This window comes from Miscanthus floridulus, chromosome 4 (genome assembly GCF_019320115.1).
Source record: "Miscanthus floridulus cultivar M001 chromosome 4, ASM1932011v1, whole genome shotgun sequence".
NCBI classification, from domain to species: Eukaryota; Viridiplantae; Streptophyta; class Magnoliopsida; order Poales; family Poaceae; genus Miscanthus; species Miscanthus floridulus.
This window is the reverse complement of record NC_089583.1, coordinates 33,492,402-33,499,854: the sequence shown is the minus strand read 5'-3', so window position 1 is coordinate 33,499,854 and position 7,453 is coordinate 33,492,402. Positions and strand designations below refer to the sequence as shown.

Below are 7,453 nucleotides of genomic sequence, written 5' to 3'. Positions count from 1 at the left end.
CTGAGGCAGGAACAGGGGAACAACTACTGTGGTTACTATGTTTGCAAGTTTATCAAGGTGCTCTCCCAAAGAACTCCTACAGAGAGACTCAAAGTACGTTAAAAATACACTATATATTCATTTAATTATTATTATTGATTGTGTTACTATGTCTTTATATATATATATATGTACATATATTAATTTATTTTCCTTTAATTCAAACCTGTAGACTCGATGGTTGGAGGAAAAGGTCATACGGCAAGACCAAATCAAAGCAATTCAAGAGTCTATAGCCGGATTTTTTAATGAGCAGGTCATCGATTCCAAGGGCGAGTTCTACTTCGACCCAACACTGCCATTGAAGCCAAGCTAGAGGATGAGAGGAAACTTATTATGTCACAACAACTATAATGCAATCTTTTGTAATATATGCACATGAAATAATATAATGTAAAATACACATATGCATGCATCCATGTAAATATATATATGATGCATGCATGCATATATATATATATATATATATATATATTCTATGCTTGAATTGTGTGATTTAATGCGTTCATTGTGCTTGAACCGAAACATACTATATGCGCGTATAAATGTATAATTAGCAGCGTACAATACGACTTCGAAAACCTATTTTGAAAAGAAAACAAAAAAATGAAAAGAAAAGAAAAAAGAAAAAAACCTTTAGTCCCGGTTCGTATTACCAACCGGGACTAAAGGTGCCGGCCATCGTGGCATGTCAGGAGGCACCTTTAGTCCCGGTTGGTGTTACCCACCGGGACTAAAGGTCCTCCTTTAGTCCTGGTTCCTAACCCGGGACTAAAGGACCCCCCTTTAGTCCCGGATGCTTGCTCCCGAGTGGGGAACCGGGACTAGAGGGGGTTCCCCACCGGGAGTAAAGCTCGGTTCTCTACCAGTGTCATCCTTCACCGCAAAAGCTTGGGAACGCCTCCCGGGAGGACACGTTGAGGAGGAGCACGCCTAGGGTTGTTCTAGGATCAGCATGGCTGCCTAAAATGCCAATGAATCTCACGGAGAGATAGAAGGAACAACAGAAGGGTTGGAAAAGGGCAAAAGTAGGGTAATAGATGTAGGAAAGACAATTGAGTGAGTGTTAGATCCTTCAATCGGCCATGATATTCTGATATATATATATAGAGACAGAGGGGTGGTCTTATCCCGGTACGAAATAAGTGCAAATAGTGTTCTTCACATTTCCTACACGAAATCACGTCCAAAAACCAATTTGGAAAGAGTTAGTTTCAGACAACAGCAGGTAAACCGGACTAGCTGGTTGCCAAACTGCCTGGGCCGGTTTTGTCGGACCTGGGATGGAGCGAGTCAGCTGGGAGCGCAGAGGAGCAAGCCTGGCCAGTTCCCAGGCTGGTTTGGCAGGCGAGCGCAGGGAAGGCTGGAACCGGCCAGGCCAGCTGTTTGGAAGGGGCCAGCACAGGGTAGCAGGCAACTGGCCTGGCCGACTTGAGGACTGGCCAAGACGGTTTGGCAAAGGTAGCACCACCCTTTTTCTTTTTTCTTCCCCGGACCTCAGGACCGGTCTTGACGGTTTGGCAAAGGTGTGCTATTGTTAGTCTTGTTTTGTTTTGTGTTTTCTTCATATGATCATAGAGTGCTGTCTTTTACCAAAGTTGCTATTTGAGAAACTTTTTATGCCTGCTTATGCTTAGAGCATCTCCAAAAGTCCTTTTAAAGCTCACCCTCTAAACATTGCAGAGCCATTTACATAAAAATTACATTATATATATTTCAGTCTCCAACATTTTTTTTATATCTTATGCACATTTTAGAGAGCCATACTACATTCTATATATTTTCTCTCCAACAAGTTTTTTCTATCTTGTGTGCATTTTAGAGAGCAATACTCATTTTCTTTCTTAGGAACAAAGAAACTGTATTCCTACTTACTAGGAATGATTTTCTCATGTGTTTTCGAGATCGACTGCACAAAAACAAGTTGCAAAGAACAGTAAATAAACTTTCAATGAACAAAAAACATCGTTGCAAAAGACAGGTAGGAGAGAACAAGGAATATGTTCAGCAGGATTCGAATAATAAAACGGAAGGGCTAGCTTCGGACGTGTGGATGGACGGCGCGTCTGGACGTAGCTCTCGAGCCTCCTCTGTCACGCACCGCGAGAAAAACAGCTCGCTTGTCCATGCGCAGGGACCACCCGAGCATGCTCCGCTTTCACGCGCCCGCATGCACACACAACAACATCAGTACCAGTAGGCGGCATTCACGCAGCACCAGCAGGTGGCACAGTGACCTGTGCTCCCACGCCTGCATGCACACACACAGAGTAGCAGGACCAGCAGGCAGCATGGTGACGCGCCGCATGCCTGCGGCAGCATGGTGACGCACGGTGCGGTGACCCACGCAGCAGCAAGAAGTAAAATTTTGAAACATACGGTGACCCACGTAGCAGCAACACCACACAATTGCATCATGTGCTCCCTCGAGATTTACTTTTGAAATATCCAAATAAAACTTTTGTAACATACGTCTGAAACATATACAATACTTGAAACATGCACTTGAAACATGCATATATAGCCGTAGCAAGATATGCAACATCCAGATCTACTTTTGCAACATCCATATAAAACACTAGCAACATAAGTGTGAAACACACGAAACATACGCTTCAAACATACATGTCTAGCCATAGCAACATATGCAGCATCCACATGAAACAATGAAACATACGTATGAAAAACCTAAAACACTTGAAACATAGGATTACAACATGCGTATACTGTCACTACAACATATGCAACATCCTAGATATACTTTTGCAACATCCAGATGAAACACATGAAATATAAGTTTGAAACACCTGAAATATTTGAAACACGACGTTGTCGGCGGCCATGGCCTACTTGGTGGAGAACTGCGATAGTCAGCAAGCTCGGGTCAAGGCGACATCGCTCCACACGCTCGTACCCGTCGGCGTGGCCCGTCATTTCTCCTGCGATTCTTCCGCACATGCTTGCAGCCCCGCTTTGTTACTCCAGCGCCGCTGCTCGCTCGGCCGTAGTCGTCAAGCGGTTTGCTCGAGGGGGATGGGGCGCGGCGCGGCCGGCCATGGGGTGCAGCATGGTAGGGGAAGGGCACGACGTGGCGGGAGACGGGCATGCGGTGGGGAAGGGCGCCGGCACTTGAGCGGCCAAACCGCGGTTTGGCAGTCAAAGTCGGAGGCGGAATCTTGCGTCGTGACCTCGAGGGCTCAGGGACGGCCGGTCTCTCCGGATGAGCCGATGAGGAGTGGTGATTTTTTTTGTTTTTAGAAGATGGAGCCCGGTCTTGTGCAGGTCTGGGAGCCGCGTCTGGACGCAGGTCACTGACAGAATCTGTGTAAAAACAAGTTCTAGAGAAACAACAAACAATAATAAAAATTTGTGGAAAAAAACGGTTAATCTGTGCGTAAACAAGCTGTAGAGAACCAACGAACAATAAAAAAATGTGTGCAAAATGTGGTCGGCGTGTTTCGAAACTGCGACGATTTCAAGTCATGCCGGACAACCATTCCACACCCCAGCACGACAACACAACCCTTTTGTTCAACTGCATCCTACGGCTGCCATGATTCTAATAATGCAACAAGAGCCGCTGCAACGCGACCCTGAGTAAGTCCTGACGGCGTCGACGCCAGCCATGGCGGCGCCTCGGTCCTCCACCGATTCGCTGGCTCCGCCCCTCCGCCGCCGCCTCGTCTTCGACCGCCGTTAAGGCTGGATGTAAGAGACACAGGACCCCCAGTCAGCTCCCCCCTTCTCTCTCGCGCGCTCGCTCGCTGGCCCGCCGAGATCCTGTTTCCGTGTGCTTTGACGCTCCCTCGCTCCCCCCCTTCTCTCCCGCAGCTTCGACGAGTGGACGGACCCTGCCGACTCTCCGGCGGCCGCGGAATGTTAGTGCTTCTTCCACTCCCACGTCCCGCGGATTTCCTCCGAGTTCCTTCTTTCCCCCAATTTTGCCAGCCTCAAATCTCCTTCATATCTGGCATGTTGCTTCTCAGGTTCTGTGCGGTGACGATGGCGCGGTCGCTGGTGAGCGCTGCGGCATCCTCGGTAATCTCTGTGCTCACAAGTTATAATATGTGATGAATTTTGTCATCGTCGCTGGATTGGAATGTCGGAATTGGAAATGGGGCGTGCTATGGCGATGGACCTTTGGTGAAATCTAGGCGATAAAGTGGGGGCATGCTAGCATCACTTTATCTACAGAGAAATAATTATGGGTGTATTCACCTTCCATATTTTGATTAAAGTAAATCCAGCATTAGGGATCGTAAAGATAAAAGGAAATCCTATTCTTGTGACAAAATAAATAGCTTGGTTGACCCTCGCCTCCTGGTATCTTGAATTCTCATCCGGAAGAATAAGGAGACACCAGTACCCCAGCTGGTCTATATATATATATATATATATATATATATATATATATATATATATATAGAGGGACAAATAAGTAATTCTGCATGAAGATGTGGAAGATTCAGAAGGATTTTTATTGTTATTATAGAATTAGATATCTTGTGAGTGGCAATCTGGCATTTATTCGTAAGTAAGGGTTAGTTCGGTTAAATCAGTTCCCTCCCAAGACTTGAGTGCAATTTCTTAAACTGCTATTTTCCAAGCAGGTATCAACGTTCAACAGTACTAAAACAAACTATATATACGGAGTATGTAATTAAGCCTTTATATTAGGCTTATTGTACAACTAGGGTATTGTCTATTTATAGCTAGCGTATTGTACGCATTGTACTTGTACATGGCCCTATATATATATGAAGCACCTCCCCCCCTCCACAATGGGTCTGTGGTGATTCTCCCCAAACCTTTCTATCTTTCTACACTTTACCATTCTACTCTGTCATCAATTGGCTCTATAAATTACATGGCCTGGTTGCCTCCTTTCTCCAACTTCCACACCCTCCCTTTCATTCCAATGCCAGCAACTATTGTTTCAGTTCTGTAGCACTGCAATATGGGTTTAGGAGGCCTTGCGAATTCCACCATGTCTTTGGTGTAGACTCGTCCTATGGTTCATATCCATCGCTCGATGTCACATGGGAAAACAGGATGCTAATTTTCAAACATGGGTGCCTTGTGTTGTTTTTCTTCTTCTTCGACCCCATTGCCTCCACCACTGCTACCACAAGAAGTAGCAAGCCTGGTTCTGTGTACTTGAATGCTCTGGAGTTGTAGCTGATCTTAAGTGGTACGCTGTTTTAGGGATTTAAGTGACAATACAAGCACTGGTATTCTAAATTCTCAGTTCTACAATGGATTTATCATTTCTTCCCAGATTCACTGTCCTTTCAGAACATCAGTTTATCGGCAGATCTTTAACATTTCGGGTTTATGACAAGTAAGCTCGGCAACATGTTAGGCATGTTATTTAAGCTCAGAAATTTGTTTGTTGGGTGGAGTTTCTAGATTGCACAAATATGATGACGCCACCAACTTGGGATCTATCATGAGATATATGTTTTTTTTCTGAAACTTACTTGTATCAGAGAATTTTTGTTCATGTGATTGGCATTTATCTTTTTCTTACTTTACCAAATCTCGCAAGTCTTCTGTCTCATCCAAGAAACTCAAAATCACTGTGTATTCAATTTGGATAACATTCTGAAAAATATGAAACGTAACGTAGCATTCTGAGATCATAGATCTGTTCTGAATCTTTATTTACCATAGATCTATCACAGTGTGGTGGATTGTTAATCTTTTAAGACTGCTAAATGCCTAAATGTATATTGGACTACATGTACCACACTGAAACTTAAGTGCCCTATTGATTTCCTCCCAAATGTGATACATTGATCTCCTAAATAGAAGTCGTATAACTCTGCAAAACGAACTCTGTTCCTCTTCAGCTGTTCATATGGTAGATAGGAAGGCATACATATCCATGAATTTATCTGAACTTATCACTTGAACTGAATATGATCCACTTTTATGTCGAATATTCAATTGTGCATGTTAATTACCTCATGCAAGTCAATAATGCCTATAGATGATATCATCCTTATATTTTTCCTGTATTCCAATTGATGGTAATATCCACTCTAGTCCTACAGATCTGTTATTATGATTACTTGAATACATCAAGCATGCAGGTTGTTGTATGGTGCAGAATGTTGGCCTACGAAAAGACAACATGTTCAACAGATATGTGTCGCGGAAATGCATATGTTGCGTTGGATTTGCGGTCATACAAGAAGGGATCGAGTTCGGAACGATGATATACGTGATAGATTAGGGGTACCACCAATTGAAGAAAAGCTTGTTCAACACCGGTTGAGATGGTTTGGACATGTCCAACGGAGACCTTCAGAGGCACCGGTGCGTACTGGAATCCTAAGCTAGGATAGTAACGTGAAGAAAGGCAGAGGAAGACCGAAGTTGACTTGGGTAGAGATAATAAAATGAGACTTGAAAGGATGGAATATACCCAAAGACTTAGCCTTAGATATGAGTGCTTAAAAAACAGCTATTCACGTGCCTGAACTTTGATTGCTTCTGTTGGGTTTCAACTCAAGCCTACTCCAACTTGTTTGGGACTTAAAGGCTTTGTTGTTGTTGTTGTTGTTGTTGATAAAGCATGCAGGTTATATCCTAATCATAAAGAGAGAAATGGAAAAACCTTTGATTTGGCTATATTTATAGAGCATCATCCTGATATCTAACAGCTCGTTTGTTCCACCACAGATTAACTATGCTGCCACTTCAATCAGCAGAGTTCTTAAACACCCCAAAAGACTGCCTCTGCAAGCATATATGTCTAGCCTAGCATTCCACAAGAAGCAGCAAGCCTGGTTTCGTGAAATTGAATGCTCAGGGGTTGTAGCTAATCTTAAGTTAATACACTGTTGTACTCATTCTGCACTGGAATGTACAGCAACAGATTGTCTCAGTTTAACAAAGAAACATGATCATCTGTAAGCACTGTATCAGAAAATTGTAACACACTTATCCTTAGAAAAATGCAACTAATTTGTTATCTATATCTTGTTTCTACTTTAATGCGGCAAATGATGATGCAGTTATTTACGTTGCATATTTTGATTAAAGTAAAAATTTAGCATTAGGGATGGTAAAAATGAAACGAAGTCCCTCGGCTCCTGGCAAATTGGCTTCTCATCATAGGTCTGACCAGAAGAATAAGGGGTGCTACAGCAGAGCAGATCGATAGGGACAAAAGTATTTCTGCAAGAAGACAATAATGGCCAGTTCATTTCAGATACACACTGGTTATTAAAAGTGATGATCATTAAGATGTGGAAGTTTTTTTTTTTTGTTATCTTGTGAGTCTGAAGCCTTTACCGTTCTGGTCTGTCATCAATTGGCTCTATAAATTACATTCCCTTTCATTCCAATGCCAGCAGCCTAGCAATGTATTTTTGTTCTGTAGCACTGCAATCTGAGTTCAGGAGGC

At 43.2% G+C, this 7,453-nt stretch overlaps 1 pseudogene; it reads left to right on the top strand.

Annotated features, from left to right (window-relative positions):
* Positions 1–3,560: 3,560 nt before the first annotated feature.
* Positions 3,561–6,991, top strand: LOC136551285 (uncharacterized; annotated as a pseudogene).
* Positions 6,992–7,453: the final 462 nt, after the last annotated feature.